The sequence below is a fragment of the Mobula hypostoma genome, chromosome 5, assembly GCF_963921235.1.
Source record: "Mobula hypostoma chromosome 5, sMobHyp1.1, whole genome shotgun sequence".
NCBI classification, from domain to species: Eukaryota; Metazoa; Chordata; class Chondrichthyes; order Myliobatiformes; family Myliobatidae; genus Mobula; species Mobula hypostoma.
Genome location: NC_086101.1, coordinates 94,052,135 through 94,078,909, shown reverse-complemented (window position 1 = coordinate 94,078,909; position 26,775 = coordinate 94,052,135). Strand labels below are relative to the sequence as shown.

The following is a 26,775-nucleotide window of genomic DNA, read 5'->3' as shown; positions in this document are numbered from 1 at the left end:
ACTAGTGGTGTTTCGCAGGGGTCGGTGTTGGGACTACTTCTTTTTATGCTGTATATAAATGACTTAGATGATGAAATAGATGGCTTTGTTGCCAAGTTTGCAGATAATACGAAGATTGGTGGCGGGGCAGATAGTGTTGAGGAAACAGGTAGGATGCAGAAGGGCTTAGACAGATTAGGAGAATGGACAAGAAAATAACAAATGAAATACAATGTTGGAAAATGCATGGTCATGCACTTTGGTAGTAGAAATAAATGCATGGACTATTTTCTAAACGGGGAGAAAATCCAAAAATCTGAGATGCAAAAGGGACTTGGAGTCCTTGTGTAGAACACCCTAAAGGTTAACTTGCAGGTTGAGTTGGTGGTGAGGAACGCAAATGCAATGTTATCATTCATTTCAAGAGGTCTAGGATACAAGAGTAGGGATGTGATGCTGAGGCTTTATAAGGCACTGGTGAGGCCTCACCTTCAGTATTGTGAACAGTTTTGAGCCCCTTATCTTAGAAAAGATGTGCTGGCATTGGAGAAAGTCCAGAGGAGGTTTACAAGAATGATTCCGGGAGTGGAAGGGTTATCATATGAGGAAAGTTTGATGACTCTAGGTCTGTACTTGCTGGAATTTAGAAAGATGAGGGGGGGATCTGATTGAAACCTTTCGAATGTTGAAAAGCCTAGACAGAGTAGAAGTGGAAAGGATGTTTCTCATGATGGGAGAGTCCAGGACAAGAGGTTCTCAGGATATAGGGGCGGCCTTTCAAAACAGAGATACAGAGAAATTTCTTTAGCCAGGGGTGGTGAATTAGTGGAATTTGGTGCCATGTGCTGTTGGGGAGGCCAGGTCATTGGATGTATTTAAGGCAGAGCTTGATAGGTTATTGATTGGATATGGCCTCAAAGGTTATGAAGAGAAGGCCAGGAAGTGGTGTTGAGGAGGAGAAAAAAAAGGATCAGCCATGATTAAATGGCAGAACAGACTCGATGGGCTAAATAGCCTTATTCTGCACCTATGTCTTATGGTCTTATAGTCTTGATGTCACACTCAGATGTAAAAGGATTCTTCATTGCTTTCTCTGTAACAGTTCTGTTTGATCCATCAGGGTTGGTAGCCCTGAGCTGAACCCCCAAACCTGGACAGCAGGTGGACCATTCTTAGTCTGACCTCTAACCTTTAACCTCTTTGGCATGGCTGACCCTACCAAGAGCCAAAGCATAAAGCCCTGACTCCAGCCAGCAGAGCTCTCTGGGTCATTGAAGCACGCAAGCCTCCAAACAATGACAAGGTTGTGGCCCTCTTGGAGGTGTATGTACATACGATCAGTCTATATTAAAAAGCTATTCTTATGTATTGTATATATGGCCACTCACAGTTATTGTGTATTGTAAACACAAAATACTCTGCAGATGCTGGGTTCAAAGCAACACTCACAACACGCTGGGGGAACTCAGCAAGTCGGGCAGCATCCGTGGAAATGATCAGTCAACGTTTCGGGCCGGAATCCTTCGTCAGGACTGAAAAGGGAAGGGGCAGAGGCCCTATAAAGAAGGTGGGGGGAGGGTGGGAAGGAGAAGGCTGGTAGGTTCCAGATGAAAAACCAGTAAGGGGAAAGATTGTGCATTGTGTTTTATAGAATTGTTTTCATATTTAAATTATGTTTTTAATGTTTTTATTCTGTTCATTGTGTTTATTGTATTTTTTAACGTTGCATCAGAGCTGGAGTGATTTTTATGTATTTTAGAGAGATATAGTGCAAAATAGGCCCTTCCAGCCCTTCAAGGACCGATTAAATCTCCCCTAATCACAAGACAATTTACAGTGACTAATTGACCTCCTAACTGGTACATCTGACTGTGAGAGGAAACCAGAGCACCTGGAGAAAACACACATGCACATGGGAAGGAAGGTACAAACTTTCTTACAGAGGATGCTGGAACTGAACTCCGAACACTGGTATCTCGAGCTGTAATGGAGTCGCACTAACTACTATGCTATTGTGGGGCCCAGCAATCACTTGGTTCTCCTTTACACTTGTCTCCTGGAAAATGACAATAAACAATCTTGCATCTTGAATCTTGTGTAGTTGTAGATCTAGTGTAGCCTGTATAATGTTGAAACCTTGCCCCTACAATCAAGATATTGCACAGAACAGACAGGCTCTATGATCCAATAGTAACACACACTTAGCATTGTAGGTGACTTGGTGTCAAGGTTTCTGCTTCCCCTTGTACCATCAGCTTGAACAGTGGTGATGGATCTAAAGCAATATCTGAAGCAAAACACAAGAGATGCTGAAATCCAGAACAACACGTACAAAATGCTGGAGGAACTCAGTAGGTCAGGCAGGATCTATGAAAATGAATAAACACTTGATGTTTCGGGCCATGACACTTCAACAAGACTGGAAAGGAAGAGGGAAGATGCCAGAATAAAAAAGGTGGTGGGGAAGGAGCACAAGCTAGAAGCTGAAAGGTGAATCCAGGTGGGTGGGAAAGGTAAAGGGCTGGAGAAGAAGGAATCTGATAGGAGAGGAGAATGGACCATAGGAGAAAGGGAAAGAACAGAGGCACCAAGGGGAGATGATAGGCAGGTGAGCAGCAGAGGGAAGAGGGAAGAGAAAGGAATACAAGAAGAGAAAAGGGGGAGGGAAAACAAATTACCGGGAGGTGAAATCGATGTTCATGCCATCAGGTTGGAGGCTACCCAAACGGAATATAGGGTTTTGTTCCTCAACACTAAGAGTGGCCTCAGCATGGCAAAAGAGGAGTCCGTGGACCAACATGTCGGAATGGGAATGGGAATAGAAATTAAAATGGAAAGAAGGGATCGAATATCAAATTTTAAAAAACACAGTTACTGAGAAAATCTGAAGTAGAATACAAAAATCCCTGAAGCACTCAATAACTCAGCTCCACCATAGATGGTCCAAAGCCTAGCTGCAAAAGGAGGCGGGATGGGTGTAGGGCTAGGAACCTCATCCATAAAAACCCTCAGCTACAGAAATGCCAACAGGTACTCCAAAGACCTCAAACCAGGGAGGTGAAGGATCTTCGCCTAGAAGATGTCTGAAGTTGTGTGGTGAAAACAGAAGCCATGGGGTTGATCAGTCATCGACCCAGGACAATTATCTCTAGTGAGCTGCAGTCGGTGGCCTATGCCCCAGTAGGTGTGATGGGCTTAAGAAGAAGAAGAACACCCAGGAAGTCGGGCAGCGTGTGTTAAAAGAAACAGAGATAATGCTTCATGTTAAGGAGCCTATATTAGGAGTAATGACCATATCAAATCCTCAAATGCAAGCACTTCCTGGGTTTCAGCAGCCTTGTGGCAATCAGAACCAAGCGCCCTGCTCACCCACAGCTTCAGAGATTTGTCCAGTACTAGTGGCTTAATGATTGCAAATCTCCTGAGATACTCCCTTCCTTCCAATTACTGACTTGCAGCTATTTTTGCAGGTTTTTAAAATTTATTTTTATTTAGAGATATAGTGTGGAACAGACCTTTCTGACCCTTCAAGCCTCACCACCCCAAAATCCACCTATTTAACCCTAGCCTAATCACAGGATAATTTACAGCCTACTAACCAGTACATCTTTGGGATTGCAGGAAGCACCTAGAGCCCCCACACCCATGTGGTCACAGAGAGAAAGTACAAACTCCTTATAGATGGCGCTGGAACTCAACTTCAATCTCCAGAATGTCCCGAGCTGTAATTGCGTTGCACTGATGCCTACATTACCGTGGCGACCTTTTACTTGCAACCTCATCAGTGAAGACCAGTACCAAATGCCTGCTTAATTCAGTTGACTTCTCTGTGCTTTCTCTTAATAATTCCCTTTAAAACAGACATGGCAACTTCTAAGCAGGATCAGGATAGAATGGTGAATGTGACCACAATGGAAAAGTGGAAAATTGAACCTTGTGGATATAATGGATATTATACTCATCCAATTTACTTACAGCCATCACCCCTACTGGGGCATAGTCCACTGACAGTCTCTGTCCTGGGCCAGTCTTTCAAGTAGTCCCCAGGTGCGGCCCATATTAAAGAGGATACCAGAAGTTTCTTCAGGTACATAAAGTGTAAAAGAGAGGCAAGAGTGGAAATGGCATTGCTGAAGAACGATGATGGAGATGTAGTAACGGGGACAACGAAATGACTGGTGAACTGAACACGTATTTTGCAGCAGTCTTCATTGTGGAAGACACAAGCGGTACGGTGGAAGTTTCAGTTGTCAGGGGTCATGACGTGTGTGAAGTTACCATAACTAGAGAGAAGGTTCTTGAGAAACTGAAAGGTTTGAAGGTGGATAAGTCACCTAGACCACATGGTGTACACCCCAGAGCTCTGAAAACAGTGGTTGAAGAAAACATGGAGGCATTAACAATTACCTTGCAAGGATCACTAGATTCCAGAATGGTTCCAGAAGACTGGAGAATTGAAAATGTCACTCCACTTTTCAAAAAAGGGAGAGAGGCTGAAGAAGAGAAATTATAGGCCAGTTAGTCTGACCTCAGTGGTTAGGGAGAAGTTGGAATCGATTATTAACGATGGTGCATCAGGATTCTTGGAGGCCATAGTCAGCATGGTTTCCTCAAGGGAAAATTTTGCCGACAAATCTGTTGGAATTCTTTGAAGAAATAACAAGCAGGATAGGCAAAGGAGAATTGGTTGATATTGTGTACTTGGATTTTTAGAAAGCCTTTGACAGGATGCCACAATAGGCTGCTTAACAAGTTATGAACCCATGGTATTACAGGAAAAACCCTAGCATGGATAAGGCAGTGGCTGATTGGCAAGAAGTAATGAATGGGAATAAAGGGAGCCTTTTCTGGCTGGCTGCCGGTGACTAGTGGTGTTTCACAAGAGTCTGTGTTGGGACTGATTCTTTTTACATTATATGTCAATGATTTGCATGATGGAGTTAATGCTTTGTTACAAAGTTTGCAGGCGAAATGAGGGTAGGTGGAGGGGCAGGTAGTTTGAGGAAGTAGAAAGGCTACAGCAGGGCTTAGACAGATTACGAGAATGAGCAAAGAAATGGCAGATGGAATACAGTGTTGGGAAGTGTATGGTCATGCATTTTGGTAGAAGAAATGAAGGGGTTGATAATTTTCTAAATAGACAGAAAGTACAAAAAAACTGAGGCGTAAAGGGACTTGAGAGTTCTTGTGCAAGATTCCCTAAAGGTTAATTTGCAGGTTAGCAGCGGCTATACTTTATTAGGAGTTTGGAAAAATTTGGCATGTCAGCAAATACACTCAAAAACTTCTATACTTGTACTGTGGAGAGCATTCTGACAGGCTGCATCACTGTCTGGTATGGAGGGGCTACTGCACAGGACTGAAAGAAGCTGCAGAAGGTTGTAAACTTAGTCAGCTCCATCTTGGGCACTAGCCTACAAAGTACCCAGGACATCTTTAGGGAGCAGTGTCTCAGAAAGGCAGCGTCCATTATTAAAGACCTCCAGCACCCAGAGCATGACCTTTTCTCACTGTTACCATCATGAAGGAGATACAGAAGCCTGAAGGCACACATTCAGCAATTCAGGAACAGCTTCTTCTCCTCTGCCATCTGATTCCTAAATGGACATTGAAGCTTTGGACACTACCTCACTTTTTTAATATTCAGTATTTCTGTTTTTGCACATTCTTTGAAATCTATTCAATATACATAATTCATTTACTTGTTTACTTATTATTATGTTTTATTTTATTTATTATTTTTTTCTGTCTCTGCTAGATTATGTATTGCATTGAACTGCTGCTGCTCAGTTACAAATTTCACGTCACATGCCGGTGACAATAAACCTGATTCTGATTCTGTGGTGAGGAAAGCAAATGCGATGTCAGCATTCATTTCAAAAGGAATAGAATATAAAAACAAGGCTGGCTCTGGGCTTTGAAACCTATCGAATGGTGAAAGGCTTTGATAGACTGGATGTGGAGAGAATGTTTCCTATGGTGGGAGTGTCTAAGACCAGAGGACACAGCCTCAGAACAGAGGGGCCTCTTTTAGAATGGAGACGAGCAGGAATTCCTTTAGCCAGGGAGTGGTGAATCTGCAGATTTGTTTTGCCAGAGGCAACTCTAAAGGCCAAATCTTTAAGTATATTCAATAGATTCTTGATTGGTCAGGTCATGAAGGGATATAGGGCTGAAAGAAAAATTGAATCAGCCATGATGAAATGGTGGAGCAGACTTGATGGGCGAAAAAGCCTAATTCTGCTCCTATATCTTATGGTCTTATCTTCTTGGTGTCAGAGATCCTTCCTCTCCAGGGATGTTATCTGTAGAGCTTTTGCTGGCATTTCCATAGCTGTGGGTCATTATGGGATGGAGTTGCTAGCTCCCTGCCCAACCCTCCTCCTTCTGCAGCCAGGCTTGGGACCGTCCATGGCAGAACTACCATTACCGTTGGTACATATTAATTATTCACCTTTGTGATAAATTCCTTTCTGCTTATAGAGTGGCTTTATGAACCACAAACTCAATTTATACAAGTTGTTCTAGTCATCTTTGGGAAAGATGTGATACATTTCCCAGCAGCTCCTGCTGTTTGAACATTTCCAAGCATGAAGGGTTAGAGCAGGAAAATTGATTATCTCATCATTAAAGCCACTTCCCACTGCTACAGACGAATCAGAATTGTACACATTTTATGGGCTGGGATGGGCTAATCGAGAAATAAACCTTTCTAGCTTTTCACCTCTAAGAATATCGATATGCTTCTACATTGCTCTCTTCCTTTCAGAGCTATAAAGTAGAAAGGATTGGTGTAAGTTGAGTTATTGGAAACCTCATCTTTCCCCCACGAATCTTCATTGCATTTGTAAGCTTAAGAAACTTGAGCTTTTTTCTCACAGCCGTGGGTAGTGTAAAGGCAGCTAATATTGAAAATGGCACATAGCTGTGGTTGCATGCATCAAAGACCACCATTTGCAAAAGAAGCATGAAGGCTCAAGGGTTTTTTCTCTGAATCAATGAGTTAGCAAACATCAAGAGAAATCTCGGGCATATTGTTGTGTGTGGAGGGAATTGGCTTTTGGAGAAACACCTTCATGATCCTCAATTTATCTATTAATGGAGGTATTCAACCTTCATATTGTAAAACCTCTACCCTTCCCTCGTCATTCTTCTGTTTGAAGTTCAAAGTACCTGCTATGCCTAATAAAGTGGCCACTGAGTGTATGTTCATGTTTTTCTACTGCTGTAGCCCATCCACTTCAAGGTTCAAAATGTTCTGCACAGCACTGTTGTAGCACGTGGTTATTTGAGTTACTGTCACCTTCCTGTCAGCCTGAACCAGACTGGCTATTCTGTTCTGCACTCTCTCATTAATAAGCTATTTTTGTCCACAGAACTGCCACTCGCTGGATTTTAAGAAAATATTGTACCTTTTTCTGTAAACTCTAGAGACTTGCGCATAAAAACCCCAGGAGTTCCACAGTTTCTGGGATACTAAAACCACCTCACCTGGTACCAACTATTATTCCACTGTAAAAGTCTTTCCCATTTCTTCCCCATTCTGATGTTTGGTCTGAATAACAACTGAACCTCTTGACCATGTCTGCAGGCTTTTATGCTTTGAATTGTTCCCACGTGATTGGCTGATTAGATATCTGCATTAACAAGCTGTTGTATAGCAGAACCACAATAAAGATTATCTCTGGGTTATGACTTGCGCTATGTGGTTAGAGGTTTAATAAGTTAAGAGATATACAAACCTGGCTCAGTGTTGGTGTGTGAAAAATGGGTTCTGATTCTTAGGGATTGGCATCAGTCCTGAGGGAAAAGGAAGTTACTGTGAGGGAATCCTTCCCTCTTACAACAGCCCACAACTCTTCATTTTTTATACATCCATTGCCTGAAAAAAGTCTTTTGAATATCCCTATTATTTCAACCTCCTACACCACCCCCGGCTGTGCATTCCAGCTACCCACCACTCTACCCACCAGATTGTTAAAAAAAATCTACCTCTGACATCTCCCTTAAATTTCCTCCACATTTCCAAATGGATGTCCTTTGGTGTTGACCACTGCACACTGGGGAAGTGTTGCAAGCCATCCAGCCTAATTGTGCCTCTCTTTATCAAGTCGCCTCTTGTCTTCCATTCAAAGAGCAAAGCCCAAATTCTCTCAAACTTTCTTCATAAGATGCATTCTCTAACTCAGGCAGTATCCTGGTAAATCTCCTCTGTACATTCTTCCACATCCTTCCTATAATGAGGCGAACAGAATTGAACACAATATTTTATGTGCGGTCTAATCAGAATTTTCAACAAGCCTTTAAATCATTGGAAGCAGAAGAGAAGGTTCTAGTGATGGTAACTCGTAAAGAAATCAGAGCAGTGGTAGGTCGAAAGGGGGAGAATGAAAATAAATGGATGACAGGAATGGACCAAAATATAAACAAACGTGTAACAACCAAATGTGAATGCAGCATAAATGCAAACTGAAAATTAATCAAAACTTAAAGCACTCTATCTGAAACAAGACAGATGATTCAGAACATAGAATGGTACAGTACAAGATTGGGCCCTTTGGCTCCACAGTGTCTGTGCCAACCATGATGGGAGTTTAAACTGCCAGTACATGGTCTATATCCAACCCTCCCCTGCCTGTTCATGTGCCTGTGTAAATATATCTCATATACAGTATTACCATCCCATCAACCTACACCCTTAGAGCACATTCCAGGAACCAACCACTTTCTGTGTTAAAAAAAGCTGCCTTGCAGATCTGCATTAAACTTTTCCAGTCACCTTAAATCTATTCCATTTACTATCTGAAAGGTCTATTTCTGTGCTGCACTGTTTAATGCTCTTTGTTTTTCTTTAATTATCTATCAATCTATGTAATTATTTATTTAGCAGTACAGCATGGAGTAAACCCTTCAGGCCCTGACAAGCCTAACCTATTCAAGGGACAATTTATATTGACGAATTAATCTCGCTGGTACATCTTTGACCTGGGGGAGGAAACTGGAGGACCTGGAGAAAACACACTCAATCCCGGGGAGGCCATGATGAGACTCCTTCCAGAACGGGGTCAGATTTGAACTCCCAATTCCAGAACACCCCAAATGTAAGAATTGTGTTTCGCTAAATGCTACGCCGCTGTTCTAGATGTAGTATGTTGATAGGAAGAGCAAGTATCGTATTGACCTATATTGCAAAAGTGACAGAGCTTAGAAATCTGGAAGTAGGTTACGATTGTACAAGATGTTGGTGAGGCCTACACAACTACGATACAATTTTGTCCTTGTACTTTAGAAAAGAAATCATGGTAGTCCAGAGGAGAATGACCCGGCTAATTCACAAGCAGCTGCATTCTAGGAGAAGGAAGGTGATGTTATTGAGCAAATAAGACCCTGAGGGGACATGGCAGGGACGATGTTGTGAGGTTTCCACTAGTGGGAGAGCCTTAAATGAACAGATATAGTTAGAAGATACAAGAGGTGTGTTGGATTTTCTTCTAGTTGAAGGTGGTGAATCCCTAGAATTCACTGCATATGTTCTCCCCTAATTAATTACTTGTAAGTTACTATATTACACATCTGGATAATTTTAATCCTATTAAATCAGCTCAATATTGATCGACACTTATTTACACTGAATTAACTTGTGCGGATATTCACATGCATTAACATCATGCCTACTTTCTTGAAAGAAATCAATCAAACAGTACAAGTGAGTTTCCCTAACTTCTGGTAATTTCTATGTCTCTCCCTTCTCTCTTTTTCCATTTCCCATTCTATTTACACTTTCACCCTTCTCTTCTCTTCTCTTCTCACCTGTCCATCACCTCCTACTGGTTCCCCTCCTTGGCCATTTTTCCATGGTTTACTGTCCTCTCCAATTAGATTCCTTCTTCTTCACCCCGTTACCTTTTCCGCCTATCCCCTCTCAGCTTCTCGTTTCATACCAGCATCCCCTCATCTGGTTTCACCTATTATCTGCCATCTTGTATTCCTAGTACTCCCCCTAACATCTAATTCTTTTTTTCCAGTCCAAATGAAGGGTCTCGGCCCGAAACATCGATTGCTTACCCCTCTCCCTAGATTCTGCCTGACTTGCTGAGTTCCTTCAGCATTGCATATGTGTTGCTCTGGATTTCCAACATCTGCAGAAATCCTCGTGTTTAGTACAAGTGAGCAGAGTGGAACGCAGGAACTGGTTTGTCTAACTTACTCCTGTATTGCTCTGAAACAGAAACCCACCCTCTGCATTTGTTTTAATCAATTTGATGAGTTAATGATTTCTCTTTATTTTTACAATGTTGATGCTGGCTCACAGATTAAGCAAATCACTCTCTTCCCTCCAAACTTCTCTGTAACCTGTTCTCTCTCATGTGGTCCTTAATACCTCTCTGATTCTCCAAACCTCTCTCCCTCCACCTAAGGGAGGAATAATTTACAGAAGTCGACTAAAGACTTCATGATGTGGAAGGAAACCAGAGTGGTGGGCAGAAACGCACACCATCACAGGGTCAGCATGCAAACTGCGTGCTGAGAGTGTCAGAGGTCAGGGTTGAACTCAGATTACAGGAGCTGTGAGGTAGCAAGACCAGCTGCTGCGCTACTATGTGCTGTCCGCAGTACTTCAGAATGAATTTCTTTATTTATTCATTACTGTCTGGGTACAACACCAGTAAGGCCAGCATGCTTTACCACTCCAATCTGCCCTTGAACTTGAACTTGAGCCCTCCCTTCTGAGCTGAGAAATTTTTCCTGTATTAAATTTGAGATGCTTTTCCAAGGACCTGCACCTACGTACAATATCCATTTTTTGATTAATTAGAGTGCCTTTGCACATCTTTCTTGTGTTAAAGGCAGTACTTTAGTGTGTGCGCTTTGTGTCAAAACTATTATCATTAGGAATATGGTTCATGAAAACATGTTCTATTCAACACAATCTTTGTGATTTTCAGGTCAAAATCATAAAGAATTCAGGATGTACAATAAAAGCAGATTTATATCAAAGTCAAAATTATTCTCCCTCTCAAATATTCTCATGTATAATCTTGTAATGGAGAAAGTATCAAAGACACCTTATTTCTGTGAGTATTTTGCAAAATAAATCGAATGAACAAAGGGAAAGATGAAGGCAAGAACATCTCCATACTGTAGTACACCAGCTTCAAGTATATCTTTTAACATGGCTGTGGTCAATGTGTCAATGCTCTGAAGCTTAAAATAGATACAGCACCTGCTGACAAGGAGGAGAAAGTTTTGCTCTAATAATACTCTGTGAAAGATTGCAGCTGTAACCAATATTCATAGGATGCTCACAAAATCCTTGTCTTTAATGTTTTTGCATTGCTTTGATTTCAGCTGTAACAAAAAATCTATTTGCTTTCCCTCAGCTATCTTGGTTTCACCCTCCTCTTTCTGTATATTTCTCCATCAGTCACTCTTTCATTCCCTGCCATTGTTTCCCTTGCCAATTTTTCTTCTCCTATATCAGTTCTTCTCAATTCTCTCCAAACCCCTGATCAGGTCTCATCCCCTTTGTTCCTCCCAGATCCAGTTCTAATTGGTAGTGCTCTCACTGCAGAATCAATCTTCCTGATTTAAATCACTGGTGACCCTCACCAACTTGCAAGAATGCACCGCGGAAAGCATCCCATCCAGATGCTTCACAGCTGGGCATGGCATCTGTTCAGCAGGAAATGGCAGAGAGTTGTAAACCCAGCCCAGGCCAGACTCCCTTCCACCTCCACTTCCCACTGCCATGGGAATGCAGCCAATGTAATCAAAGATTCCTGTCACCCCAGTCATTCTCTCTTCTCCCCTCCTCTCTCTGTGGGCAGAAGATATAAAAACATGAGAGCACGTATTCAATTCAAACCTCTCTCCGACTGTTATCAGACTCTTACATGCTGCAAGATGAACTCTTGATTTCCGAATCTACCTTGTCATGCCTCCAGCACTTTGTCTACCTGCACTGAATTGTCACTGTAACTGCAACACTATGGTCTGTATTCTGTGCTTGTACTTGCGTATGGCTTTATCTGCCCGGATGGAATGCAAACAAAAGCTTTTCACTCTTATGTTTCACCCTGAACTCAAAACAAACCAAAAACGTTAAAGAGCTAATATAGGGTTAATAGCAAGATTCTTAACAGTGTAGAGGAACAGAGGGAACTTGGGGTCCACGTCCATAGTTACCTCAAATTTGTTGCACAAATAAATCATGTTGTTAAGAAGGCCCATGGTGTATCGGCTTTCATTAGTCAAGAGATTGAATTCAGCAGCCACAAGGTAATGTTGCAGCTCTATAAACCCTGCTGAGACCACACTTGCTTCTGGTCACCTCATTATAGGAAGAACATGAAAGCTTTAGAGAGGGTGCAGAGGAGATTTAGTAGGAAGCAGAGAGCATGTCTCAGGAGGATAGATTGAGCTCAGGCTTTTCTCTTTGGAGAGAAGGAGGGTGAGATGTGACTTGGTAGATATGTACAAGATGATAAGCGGCATAGATCGAGTTGACAGTCAGACATTTTCCCAGGCAGAAATGGCTAATAGGATAGAGTATAATTTAAAGTGTTTGGAGGAAAGTATTTGGGGGATGTTGGAGTTAGGTTTTTTTACACAGAAAGTAGTGGATACATGCTGCCGGAGTGGTGGTTGGGGCAGATACATTAGGAACATTTAAGAGACTCTCAGATAGGCACATACAGGCAAAGTGAATAAGGTGGTCACTATGTCCATGGTGTACTGCTACTGTAGCTCATTCATTTCAAAGTTTGACATACATGTATAGAGATGCTCTTCACTGCCACGGTTGGTCCAGAGATGCTCTTCACCGCCACAATGGGTCCAGAGACGCTCTTCACTGTCATGTTGGGTCCAGAGATGCTCCTCATGTCCACAGTGTACAGAGACACTCTTCACCGTCACAGTGGGTCCAGGGACGCTCTTCACCTTCATGTTGCGTCGAGAGACGCTCTTCACTGCCATAGTGTGTTCAGAAACGCTCTTCTACACTACCATTGTTGTAACACGTGGTTATTTCAGTTACTTTATTTTATTTATTGATAGATACAGGACTGAACAGGCTCTTCTGACCAGCAAGCCATGTCACTGAGCAACCCATCTATTTAACCCTAGCCTAATCACAGAACAATTTACAAAAACAAATTTTATTTACTAACCAGTATGCCTTTGGACTGTGGGAAGAAACTGCATCGGCCAGAGGAAACACACATGGTCACGAGGAGAATGCACAAACTCCTTACAGACGATGTGAAATTGAACTTTGGCCTCCAATGCCCCGAGCTGTAGTAACATTGCGCTAATCACTACACTACCATTGTGCCCATGTTGCCTTCCTGCCAGCTTGAATCATTCTCCTCCGACCTTTCTCATTAACAAAGTGTTTTCACCCGCGGAGCTACTGCTCACTGAATGTTTTTTTTCTCTGTTTTCTGCACCATTCTCTGTAACCTCTAGAGACCATTGCATCGGAAGACATCAGGAGATCAACAATTCCTGAAATACTCAAACCACCCCGTCTTGCACCAACAGTCATTCCATGATCAAAGTCACTTAGGTCACATTACTCCCCCATTGTGATGTTTGGGCTGAAGGACTACCGAATTATTTGACCAAGCCTGTTTGGTTTTGTGCATTGAGATGCTGCAACATGATTAGCTGATTATATATTTACACTAGTAATGAGCCGGTGTACAGATGTACCTAATAAAGGTGACACTGAGTGTAAATGAGTGAAAAATGGAGGCCTATGAATGACGGAAGGTTTAGATTGATCTCAGAGTAGTTTAAAAGGTCATCTCAACATTGTGGGCCAAGGAGCCTGTACTGCGCTGAAATGTTCTATGTCCATGTTCCGTCTCAGTTCATGTGACAATAATAATCTAACACCAACACGAATACCAATGAATTGTTCGATAAAGCTGTCCTCTAGAGACACTGAGATCTGCCCAGTGAAGTAAAGTAGGAATGCAGGCTGTCAGAAAAGGTATTTTTAAATGTATTGCTCAATACTGAAGAAGTGTGCCCTCTTCCTGACCGTAACCCTAACCCTAACCCTAACCCCTATGCACTGACCAATGCTCATCAGAACCAGGATCAGAATCTGACCCAGGTTTATTATCACTGATGTATATCATGTAGTGCAGATGAAGGGTCTCTGCCAAGTAACATTGAGTGTACTCTTTTCCATAGATGTTGCCTGGCCTGCTGAGTCCCTCTAGAATTTGTGTGTGTCACTCAGATTTCCAGCGTCTGCAGATTTTCTCTGGTTTACTTCATGGAGTTTGTCATTTTGCACAGTGCAATACAGTACATGGGAAAAAAATTACTCTAAGTTACAATAAGAAATGTACAGGGCAAACAAGTAGTACAGAAAGAGCAAACTGGTGAGGTAGTGTTGCAGAGGGAAGTTTGTTGATGAGCACTGAGAGGATGATAGTCTATTACTGTCTTTATTTAGAGATACTGGGCAGAACTGGCCCTTCCCGCACAACAAGTCACACTGCCCAACAACCCACCTATCTAACACTAGACTAATCCCATGACAATTTACAATGACCAGTTAATCTGCTAACCGGTATGTCTTTGGATTGTGGGTGGAAATCAGAGTTGTTGAACACTGAGCTGTAATCAGCAGCCTGACATAGGTACTGCTGTTTTTTTTCAGGTATTTTATCCAGGTTTAATTCTCACCATTGTGTTAATTGGTTCAAGGCTGAGTGGAAAACCGGAGAGATTGCATCTGCTGGAGACCTGTTATGGCGGGAGGCAAATTGCAGTCGGTTGAGGTTCTTGCTTAGGCTGAAGTTAATTCTAGTCATGAACAACCTCCGAACACTCTCCATCACAGTAGATGTGAGTGTTCACAAACACGAGAAAATCTGCCAAGGCTGGAAAATCCAAGACAGAACATACAGAATGCTGGAGACACTCAGCAGGTCAGGCAGCGTCTATGGAGATGAATAAACAGTTGATGTTTTGGGCTGAGACCCGTCATCAGGACATGAGTCACCAGGTTGTGAGTGAGGCTGGTGATAGTTGTTAAGGCAGCTCTCTCTGATTCTCCTGAGCACCAGAAGGGTTGTTGCTCCTTTGAAGCAGGGACTCCACTTCAGCACACCGCTACTATTCCTGAATTGCAATGAACTAGAGTCCTGGAGTAATACAACATGGAAGCTAAACCTTTGGCCTGGCTTGTCCATGTTGACAAAGAGTCCCATCTAAGCTACTGCCCATGTTTAACCTATATCTCTCTAAGCTTTTCCTATCCATATACTTCTGCAAATTCCTTTTAAACTTTAATTGTGACACTTTCCCAGCTTCCTCTGTCAGCTTGTTCCATTACCCTCCACCCTCAACATGAAGAAGCTGCCCTCAGGTTCCTTTAAAAACTCCTCTTACCTTGAAGAGATACAAGAAACAGGAGAAGGAGGAGATCAAACAGGCCATTGAACCTGTTCGTAGCCGATGGGACCATAGCTCATTTAATATTGTGCTCCACTCTACTCCCCATTCAATTTGCCATAACCTTTGAATTCAATGGAAGAGTTACGGGGCATGCCGTGCTATGGTAGCATGGCAGTTAGCACAGTCACTTGGTAGCAACAGAGATCACTGATCCGGGTTCAATTCCCTCTGCTGTCTGGAAGGAATTTGTACACTCTCCCCATGACTGCATGGGTTTCCTCCGGGTGTTCTGGTTTCCTCCCACATTTCAGAGATGTAAAGCTAGGTGCAGAAAGTTGTGGGAGTACTATGTTGGTGCTGGAAATGTGGCAAGATGTGTGGGCTGCCCTCAACACAAACCTCGCTGAGCTGCTGAAATCTGTCTTTCTTGTACTCGAATATAATCAATGACTTAACCCCAGAACTTCTCCAGGGTAAAAAAAGCTCCAAGTCTTCAAGACCTTTTGATGAAAGAAATTTCTCCTCACCTCCACCTTAAAGGGGTGATTTCCAGATTCTCCAACAAGGACAGGCATTCACTAAGCACTTACTTGTAATACTCCCTCAAAATGTTATGTTTCAGTAAAATCACCTCTCATGCTTCTCAGCTTCGTTGAGTGTAGGCCCAGCCTGCTTAACCTTTCTTCCAGGAATCAACCAAATGCATCTTCTCTAATGGCTTCCATTATACATTTTCTCTTTTTTTTGTTTAACTCACCTCCACCTTGTAAAATTGTTCAAGGAATTAATTATCTTCAATCTTCATTCTCTCTGGAATATGCCAGGTTTTTTTTTCCTATTTAAGGGCTGTACCTACTAACCTGCAGAATTTCACTGTGAAGACGCTCAAATCCACCTATACAGTAGCATTCTACAATACCCCTCCATTTAAACCATGCTCTTCATCTGCAACCTCACATCCTTCCTCACATCTGCTAACATCATATCCACTCACTTAACTTGTCTATATTCCTTTGCAGATGCAACAAAACTGTGGACGGAACTTTGCCAGCCATAAAATCCATCAATCCTTTTCGTAATCACAATCTAGAGACATCTAAGATTGAAGTAAAAATAAAGATATGAAAATATTGAAAACAGTTAAGTAAAAATCCATACATAACTTACATCCATAATTAAAAATAAGCAAAGTGATGTAAATATTGGCTCTTACATCTGTGTCTTGCAATCCTACTGAAGCCCTAGGAATCTTGTTCCTTCAAATGTTCTGACCAGGTACAGGATTTAATCGAGTAAAGAACATAGAGAACTACAACACACTACAGGCCCTCCAGCCCATGATGTTGTGCCGACCTTTAACTTATTCTAAAATCAATCTGACCCATCCACCTCACATAACTCTCCATTTTTCTATCATCCGTATGCCTATCAAAGAGTTTCTTAAATGTCCCTAATGTACCTGCGTCCAGGGTGTTCCATGCACTCTCTGTGTAAAATACTTAACTTTGTCATCCCCACCTATACTTTCCTCCCATCATTTTGAAATGTTGCTGCCTCACATTAGCCATTTCCACCCTGAGAAATTGTCTCTATCGATATGATCTATGCATTTTATTATCTTGTACACCTCTATCAAGTCACCTTTCATCCTCCTTCACTGCAAAGAGAAAAGCCCCAGCTCACTCAACCTATCCTCATCAGACATTCCTTTTAGTCCAGCCAGCATCCTGGTAAATCTTCTAAAGTTTCCGATAATGAGATGACCAGAACTGAACACTATCTAGCAAGTGTGGTTTAACCAAAATAATAAGATAGAACATAGAACAGCACAGAAACAGGCCATTTGACCCACAATGTTGTGCTGAACCAGCTAACAAGCAAATCCAAAGCACCCAAACACCAATCCTTCCTACCTACACAATGTTCCCATCCATCATCTTCCTCACATTTATGCATCTATCCAAACATCTCTTAAAGACCTCGAATGTATTTGCCTCTACCACTACACCAGTCAGTGCATCCCAGGCATCCACAACTTTCTGAGTAAAAGAACTTACCCCTCACATCCCCTTGAATCTACCCCCTCTCACCTTCAACACATGCCCTCTGGTATTAGGCACTTCAACACTGGGAATCAGATACTCTTTGCCCACTCTATCTATGCCTCTCAAAATTTTATAAACCTCTATCAGATCTCCCTTCAGCCTCTGGCGCTCCTGAAAAAAGAACACAAGTTTGTCTAGCCTCAGGTGACAGCATATGCCCTCTGAACCAGGCAGCATCCTGGTAAACCTCCTTTGCACCTTCTCCAAAGCCACAACGCCTTTCCTCAACATCATAAAAGCAAACATTCCATAAGCCTTCTTAACCATGGCATTGACCTGTGTAGCCACTTTCAAGGAGATATGAACTTGGACCCCAAGATCTCTCTGCTCTGCAACACTTAAGGACCTTGCCCTTAACAGTGTACTGTCTCCTTGCATTTACCTACCAAGATCCAACATATCTATCTGGGTTAAACACAGTCTGCTATTCCTCAGCCCATAGCTGAAACTGATCTATAGTGTGATGTATTCTTTGTCAGTCTTCTACACTATCCACAGCTCCACCTGCCTTGGTATCATCTACAAATTCAGTAACCCACTCATCTACATTTTCACCCAGGTCATTTCTATCCATCACAAAACAACAGAGGTCCCAGCAGAGATTCCTCTGAAACTCCTCTTATTACAGACCTCCAGCTCAAATAAGTCCCTTTAACCACTACCCTCTGGCTTCTAAGCGCAAGCCACTTCTGAATCCAAACTGCAAATATGCTATGGACTTACTGCATCTTAATCTTTCAGATTCAGGTTTATTATCACCGGCATGTGTCATGAAATTTGTTAACTTAGCAGCAGCAGTTCAGTGCAATACATAATATAGAAGGAAAGAAAAAAAAATAAATAAATAAGTAAATCAATTATAATATACATATAATGAATAGATTAAAAATCAGCAAAAGCAGCAATAATATATATTAAAAAAGTAAGGTAGTGTTCATGGGTTCAATGTCCATTGAATCCATGATGGCAGAGGGAAGAAGCTGTTCCTGAATTGCTGAGTGTGTGCCTTCAGGCTTCTGTATCTCCTACCTGATGGTAACAGTAAGAAAACAGCATGCCCTGGGTTCTGGAGATCCTTAATAATGTATGGGGCCTTTATGAAACACCACTCCTTGAAGATGTCCTGGATACTTTGTAGGTTAGTACCCGAGATGGAGCTGATTTAATTTATGACCCTCTGAAACTTATTTCGGTCCTGTGCAGTAGCCCCCCAATACCAGACAGTGATGCAGCCTGTCACAATGCTCTCCACAGTACACCTATAGAAGTTTTTGTGTGTTTTTTGTTGACATGCTAAATCTCTTCAAACTCCTAATGAAGTCTTGCCTTCTTTGTAGCCTCATCGATATGTTGGGACGAGGTTAGGTCCTCAGAGATCTTGACACCCAGGAACTTGAAACTGCTCACTCACTCCACTTCTGATCCCTCTATGAGGATTGGTTCATATGTGTTCCTTCCTCTTACTCATTCTGAAGTCCTCAATCAGCTCTTTCATCTTACTGACGTTGAGTGCAGTCTTCTGGATTAGCCTCCCATGAGGAACTTTGTCAAATGCCTTACTAAAATCCATGTAGACAAAATCCACTGCCCTACCCTCATCAATCTCTCTCATCACCTTTTCGAAAACCATAATCAAGTTAGTAAGGCATGACCTGCCACACACAAAGCCATGCTGGCTTTCCCTAATTAGGCCATGGCTTTCCAAATGCTCATATATCCTGACCCTAAGAATTGTCTCTGTAATTCCCCTACAAACAGCATGAGACTTGCCAGTCTATAGTTCCCAGGATTTTCTATTGTTCCCTTCTTATATAGAGATACATTAGCCACTCGCTGGTCCTCCAGGATTTTGCCTGTGGTGAGAGAGGACATGAAGATATTGGTTAAGGACCCAGAAATTTCGTCTCTTGCCTCCTTCAATAACCTGGGATAAATCCCATCAGACCCTTAGGCCTTACCCACCTTAATACAGAGCTCGTTAGCAGGCCCAACACTTCCTCCTACTTGACCTCTAAATGCCCTAATGTATTTATACACTCAGTACTGATCTCCTGGCCCTCCATGTCATTTTCCTTGGTAAATACTGAAGCAAAGTACACATTAAGTACCTCACTCACTTTCTCTGCATCCAAGCAAATGTCACCACCCGTCCCCCCCTTATCCTTGCCTCTTATCATCTTGTGCACACCTATCAAATCACTTCTCATCCCTCTATAAGCCTTAGGTTGTTCAGAGTTAGTTAGTCCAAAGCTTTGCTGATGAGAGGTCTTTGAGCTGAAACATTGACTCTGTTTCTCTTCCCACAGATGCTGCTGGACCTGCCAATTATTTCCAGTATCTTGTGTTTTTATTTACCTATGAAACTGTTAATTGGTCCCACTCTTAACAGATTTCTCAGTGAGTACAGAATTTGAGAACTCTATTTTAATAGTTGAATTGTGCTTGGTTTTGATTGGAACAATTGGCTGAGATCAGCATGATTCGACCCATTATATCTGGTACAGAGCAAGGCGGAAAAGAAATATATTTTAAAGAATACACTAAGTAAAGAATGAGACATTTTTGACAGGAAATACTTCTACCCCATCATCCTCTTGACATTTATAGCCTACACGAGTCTCACATTCCTGGTTTGTCACTGGAAAGAGCCAATTGAATTGACATCTGTCTCTGCTGGAGTAACGGTGTCAGTCAGTCATTATCCAGCCTTTAATATGAGTATTTTACCAATGCACATTCATCTCAAAACCTCCCTCAGCCAGAAATAGACAGAAGCTAGAAATAGGATGGAAGGCTTATTTCTGCAGCCTGCATATCAGTGGTGGAGGTTATTTATTGGAATTTGTGTAGAATGGATAAGAACTGAGCATAAAAGTCTGTACAGATGCTCAGTGCTGAACTACTGGAGAGCCCTTATTACAGGAAATGTTACCTTTTGGATGAGACATAAATCCTAGGCCAAATCTATTCTCTCAGCTGGTCATAAAAATCCCGTGGCTTTACTCCAATGCTGGCAAGCTTTTTCCTGTGCTTAGCCCAATATTTATTCCTCAGGTAATGCCACTATTAAAAAAATGCTGTTTGGAACTTGCTGCAGGTAAAAGGTTATTACACTTCTGTGAGAAGCACTTCGAGATGTTTTGGAATTGTGATGTTTTATTTCTCATTTGATGAGTGTCAGGTGGTTCCTGATATTTAATTGGTGGCATAAATTAATACTGCTGTCTCTTTATACTTCTGACTGGGTGGCAGGCGATCAAGGGATCAGCTGTATTTGCCATATAATTTTATTTTATTTGGAAATACAGCATGGTAACAGGCACTTCTGGCCTAACAAGCCCTCACCACCTAAATTACACCCATGTGGGCAATTAACCTACTAACCCATACATCTCGGGGATGTAGGAGGAAACTGGAGCACACAGGGGAAACCCACGTGGTCATGGGGAGAATGTACAAACTTCTTACAGGCGACAGTGGCAACTGAACCCTGAATAATGGTGCTGTAAAGCGTTACACTAACTTGCCACCCATGTTATTGCAAATATATATTTACATGTATCAGGCACAGCACATCTGTAAATTCACCAATGACACCATTGTTATTGTCAGAATCTCAGATGGCAACAAGGAAGCACACAGGAGTGAAAAAGATAAAGACCAGAGATCCTGCAGATGCTGGAAATCCAGAGTAACACACACAACATGTTGAAGAGACTCAGCAAAAGTACTCACAATACTCTGTGTGGTCTGACCAATGTCTTATAAAGCCTCAGAATGACATCTTTGCTCTGATATTCATTGAGCGCATTTACAAGAGGCGGTGCCACAAGACAGCAGCATCTATCATCAAGACCGCCATCATCCAGAATAAGCCCTCTTCTTGCTACTGCAAATAAAATGACATGAGGCATTGTATGTTTATGAAAAGCAGGAACAACTCATTTATTATAGTCCAAAACCTGAACACAAAGCATAGTAACCAAACATCATCATCACGTCAAACCATCCTCTTAAAGTGAATCCCAATCCAAAGTTGGCAGTTGTATGTTTCCACCAATTACATAACATTACACAGCTCCCCACCATCCCCACCCCACCCCCATAATTCACTAAAAGTGGCATTGAGAGCCCTTCCAGAGCTGGGATGATCTGCCCAGCTCGGGTCCTATGTCCTACGTTCAATGGGTGGAGGAACAGCAGGTGCCTCTGGCTCAATGCTATGTGCGTTGACACGCTCACGGTCATGTCGTGATGGCAGGAGCATGGTAGCAGATTCGTCTAGATCTTTGTGGGCTGGTTTAAGGCGATCTACCAAAGTACATTTAAGTTTACCCCTCTTATCTACGATAAAGGTTTTTTCTCTGTTTCGCAAAATGCGGAGTAGACCTTCATAAGGGGGCTGAAGGGGATGTAGGTGAACATCATGGCAGACAAAAACAAAGGAGATGGAATGTAGGTCAACAGGAACCCAGGAGTGATGTATGCTACAATGGGAGGTAGGAATACGTGCAAGGGAATTGAATTTACTGAAGAGGGTGGAACACTGTTGAGAGGCTGACCAGACGGTTGTGGCATCAGGAATTAAATCACCTGGCACTCGTAATGGCTGCCCGTATACCACCTCAGCCATAGACAACAGCAGGTCCTCTTTTGGAGCTGTTCTGAGCCCCAGCAGAACCCATGGGAGATGATCATGCCAACACTCATCAGTCAGGGAAGCCCTTTGAGCACCTTTTAAGGAACAGTGAAACCGTTTACACAGGTCATAGGACAGCGGGTAATATGCTGTGTGTGTTGTAGCCTAATAATGAAGTTCTGGGCCATCACAGAGCAAGGTCTAATATGAATTAGGGATGGCAGTCAGAAGAAATATCAAATGGGGTGCTAAACTGAGCATCCCAGTCACTGATGAACCATGTCTGCAGCCATCGTCGATGCTAGAGGGACGACCTCTAGCCATCTGGTGATACCAACCACCAAGGTAAGGAGGTGCGTGAAACCGTGGGAGGTGGGAAGGAAACCAACAGGGTCCACACTGACATGGTCAAACCATCGTTCAGGGACCTCAGAAGGTGCCAATAGCGTGTGAAATGATGGTTAATTTTTACCTGCTGGCACTCCACACAGGCTGCAGTCAATCATGCACGTCTTTTCTAAGGCAGTGCCACACAAACTTTAGTGCAAGCAGTTTCTGTGAGGCCTTCCAGCCCTGATGTGAGAGGCCATGTATGGAGTTGAAAAATTCCATCTCTAGTTTGTGGGCACAATGGGTTGGGGACAACTGGTTGAGAAATCACACGGATGAGAAACGACAGCTTCCCCAAACCTAATGTCAGACAACCACAGGCCCATAACTGGTGTTCTGTAAGCCTGGATCGCTGGGTCAGTGACTTGGACGGCTGCCATGCCAGTATGATCAACCCCTATGTGTATGACCTCACAGCTGCCAGTGAGAGGCAATCAGCCATGACTTTATTTTTCCCCTTGATATGTTGTATATCAGTTGTGAACTCAGATATGTAGGCCAGGTGGCATTGCTACTGTACAGGCCAGGGGTCCGATATTTTGGCCATCGTGTGCATGAGGGGTTTGTGCTTAACACTGTGAAATGGTGACCCCCTAAGAGAATGAAAATGGCGGCCAACCAGATAGCGAGCGAGAAACTTGCAGTCAAACATGCTGTCCTTCCTTTTGGGATGGAGCTGCTGGCTGAAGAAGGCGAATGGCTGCCACACGCCTCTGATCAACTGTTCATGCACAGCACCCACAGCAGAGTCTGAAGTGTCAGTAGTAATGGCTATGGGTGTGCTGGGGAGTGGGAGCACCAGTAGGGTCACTTTAAAAAGAGCTTGTTTGGTGTCATCAAATGCCCTGGTCATGTCCACTGACCAGTCAAGCACTTGATTAGGGGCATTGCCTTTAAGTGCACGATGCAGAGGGAACATAAATTCATCAGCTCGTGGAATGAAGTAGTGATAGAAATTCACCATACCTAAAAACTCCTGTATTTTTTTAGTAGTGTGGGGTGTTGGGATATCTATAATAGTGGCTACTTTTGATGGGAGGGGTTTCACACCTTCTGCAGAGATGCGATGGCTGAGAAAGTCAATGGTTGACAAACCAAACTGGCATTTAGCAGGGTTAATAATCAACCTGTGTTGACGTAATTGCTGGAGAATTATGCAGAGATGAGATATGTGTTTGGATTTGGATGCACTGGTGAAAAGTATGTCATCCAGGTAAGTAAAAAGAAAATCTAAGTTTTTTAATACAGAGTCCGTCAGCCACTGGGAAGTCTGTGCTGCATTTTCAGCCCAAGTGCAGCACACACTGACTCTTTGTCACTCCTTGCCTTCTCATCAACAGGCGATGCTGGCAGCACACCCACTTGAGCACCCCTATCACACAGGAAGTACTGCCCTGAAAGGGTGTCCATAACGAACAGTAGACGACCCTGGCAGCTGAAGCCCACAGTGTTCACAAAGCTTGGATGTCCTGATGTGCTGGCACTGTTGAAGCTGCAAGGCGGTTGGAACTTCCCAGCATTCGTACCAAAGTGAGCATTGTGAAAACACAGACCCAGCGTTGTCTGTTTAGAGACCTTGCTGACCAGGAAAGGAGGAGGAATTATGTACCTCTGCCTGGCTGAGTGTAGACTATTGGCCGTTTTAGAAAGCTTCCTATGGTCCATCACGGGTACATTGGCAAGGGCTCTACAAACTTCAGCAGGCATTTGCTGCATAAAGAGTTCTTTAAAAATAAAACAAGGATGGTGATTCTCAGGAGAGACTGCATGTGGTCCATTAGCTCTGAAGGCCTAGAATTCCCCAGGCCAGGCAAGGAGAGCAATTGTCTGGCACGCTCAAACACCAATAGTCCAAAAATCTGCAAAAGGTGAGTTTTCTAATAGACTGACCACCTTGCAGCAGTGGAATTGTTGAGTGATGCTACTACATAGAAATATTTGATGATGTTGGAGGTGATTTCTCACAGTGAGAATTGGGTCTCGGCTTTTGTACAAACCAAGCAATGGCATTTTACTCCATAACTCCAGCAGTTTCAAAGCAACTGCGTTGCTCAACATGTTCAATAACTCTGGAATTGTCCCACCGCATCCCAATCACCAATGCAGGTTTTCACAAATAAAGTAACATGTTCTCCAAAACCTGAACACAAAACACAGTAACCAAACTTCACTTAATTACATCATCATGTCAGAGCAGCCTCTTAAAGTGAACTCCAACTCAATGTCAATGGTTGTGAATGATATATGTTTTTACCAATGACATGACACTGCACTACCATCAAACAGGAGGCTCAGGTCCCCCTGCACCAGGTTCAGGAACAGTTATTACGCAACAACCATCAGGCTCTGTGTCACTCACCTCAACAATGAACAACTCACTCCACAACCAATAGTTCAATTTCAACTCGGTATTATTTATTGACATTTTATATTTTTTATATAAGTTATCCTTTCTTTTGCACATTGTTGTTTCTTCGGTCTTTGTGACTCATAGTTTTTCATAAATTCTACTGTATTTCTTCATTTTCCTGTAAATGCCTGTAAGAAAATAAATCTCAGAGTAGAATACGGTGACACATCAAGATTCAAGTTTGCTTAATGCCATCTCCTGTACACAAGTGATAACAAAAAAATTGTTACATCTGATCCAATGCAGAACATAAATTGCACAAGATAAAGAACACGAAAATAATTTAAAAATCTCACAATAAATATGAATATATAAGATACCTTATATACGTAGATCGATTGTATGTCCAAAAAGTGACACATATATTCTTGATAATAAATTTACTTTGAAACTTGAGGCACCAGGTCAAATGTGGTTTCTCATTGCAACTGGAGGCCATTGATAGAAAGGTCAGATTGGGAGTGCGTTGTGGAATGAAGATGTTGGACAACTGAAAGCTCAAGATCACTCTGAGGCACTCTACAAAGTGATCACCCAGTCTATATTTGGTATCTCTGGGAGCACCAGATGCTGTGCAATGTATGGGAAGAGAATCTTCGGGTGGATCTTTGCAGCTGCTTTGCTATGACAGTAAGAAGTGTAGACAGAGTCCTTGGAGAGGACGCTAGTTTACTTGATGTGCTGAGCGGTGTCCACAAAGCTTTGCCTTCACTGGAAAGACTGCTTGAATTCTGCATGATGATAAGTGAATCAGTAAATGGACAGATGGCCTCTGTAATCAAACAATGAAGTACAAAAGGCAGAGAATTGTAGGTAGGGACAGAAAGAGAGTCTAGGAAGTTTTCTTGGGTGAAATCCCTTTGAAATGATGAAAGAGGAAGGGATAGGAATATATCTATGGTGGTGGAATCTGGTGTAAGCTGTCAAAAATTCAAAAAAGGTCTGTTGAATGTGAATTCTGACAGGGAAATAATCTGTTTTCACTCTGTCCTGAAGTAGAAGGAATAAGAGAGGAAGTGCAGAAAAAAGACCATAAGATATATGAGCAGAATAGAGTCATTTGGCCTATTGAGTTTGCTCCCCCATTCTATCATGGCTGATTTATTGCCCTCTCAATGCAATTCTGCTGTCTTCTCCCTGTAACCGTTGACACCCTTACTAATCAATCTCCAATTTAAATATACCCAAAGACTTGACCTCCACAGCCATCTGTAGCAACAAATTCCACAGATCCACCACCATTTGGCTAAAGAAATCCCTCCTCATCTCTGTTCTAAATGGACATCCCTCTATTCTGAAGTTGTGCCCTTTGGTCCTAGATTCCCCCACCATAGGAAACATCCTCTCCATGTCCATGCTATCTACGCCTTCCAATATTTGATAGGTTTCCATGAGATCCACCTACATTCTTCTAAACTGCAGTGGGGCAGGCCCGGAGCCATCTATCACTCCTCATACATTAACCTATTTATTCCTGCTATCATTCCTTCTTAGATAAGGGGCCCAAATCTGCTCATAATACTCCAAGTCCAGTTTAACCAATGCCTATTAAAGCCCTAGCATTACAGTACATCTTTGCTTTTATATCCTAGTCTTCTCAAAATGAATGCTAACATTGCATTTGCCTCCCCTACCACTGACTCAAATAGATGAGGTTCAGGGCTCCATCCAGTTTGGTCAATTCAGATTCAGAAAGAAGGAAGGCATTTCTGAGTGGAATACCTTCTGACTGAGGAGGGACTGGAAGAATGGAAAGGAGGCAGTGTGGAAGGAAGTATAAGCAATGTAGCTGCGGATTTGACATGGATGCAAGGGGCTATCCCATCCCTTAA

General features: G+C 42.5%; 1 long non-coding RNA gene across 2 annotated transcripts in view; it reads left to right on the top strand.

Annotated features, from left to right (window-relative positions):
- The window catches only part of LOC134346866 (uncharacterized), a 164,278-nt gene extending 142,720 nt beyond the window's left edge, over positions 1-21,558 (top strand). The window contains exons 1-3 of one of the 2 annotated variants that reach the window (XR_010018043.1): positions 16,419-16,538; positions 19,811-19,901; positions 21,117-21,558. This is a non-coding gene — a long non-coding RNA (uncharacterized LOC134346866). Of the gene's footprint in view, positions 1-16,418; positions 16,539-19,810; positions 19,902-21,116 lie in introns of those variants that run through there. The other variant, XR_010018044.1, reaches the window with a different exon arrangement.
- The last annotated feature ends 5,217 nt before the right edge of the window (positions 21,559-26,775 follow it).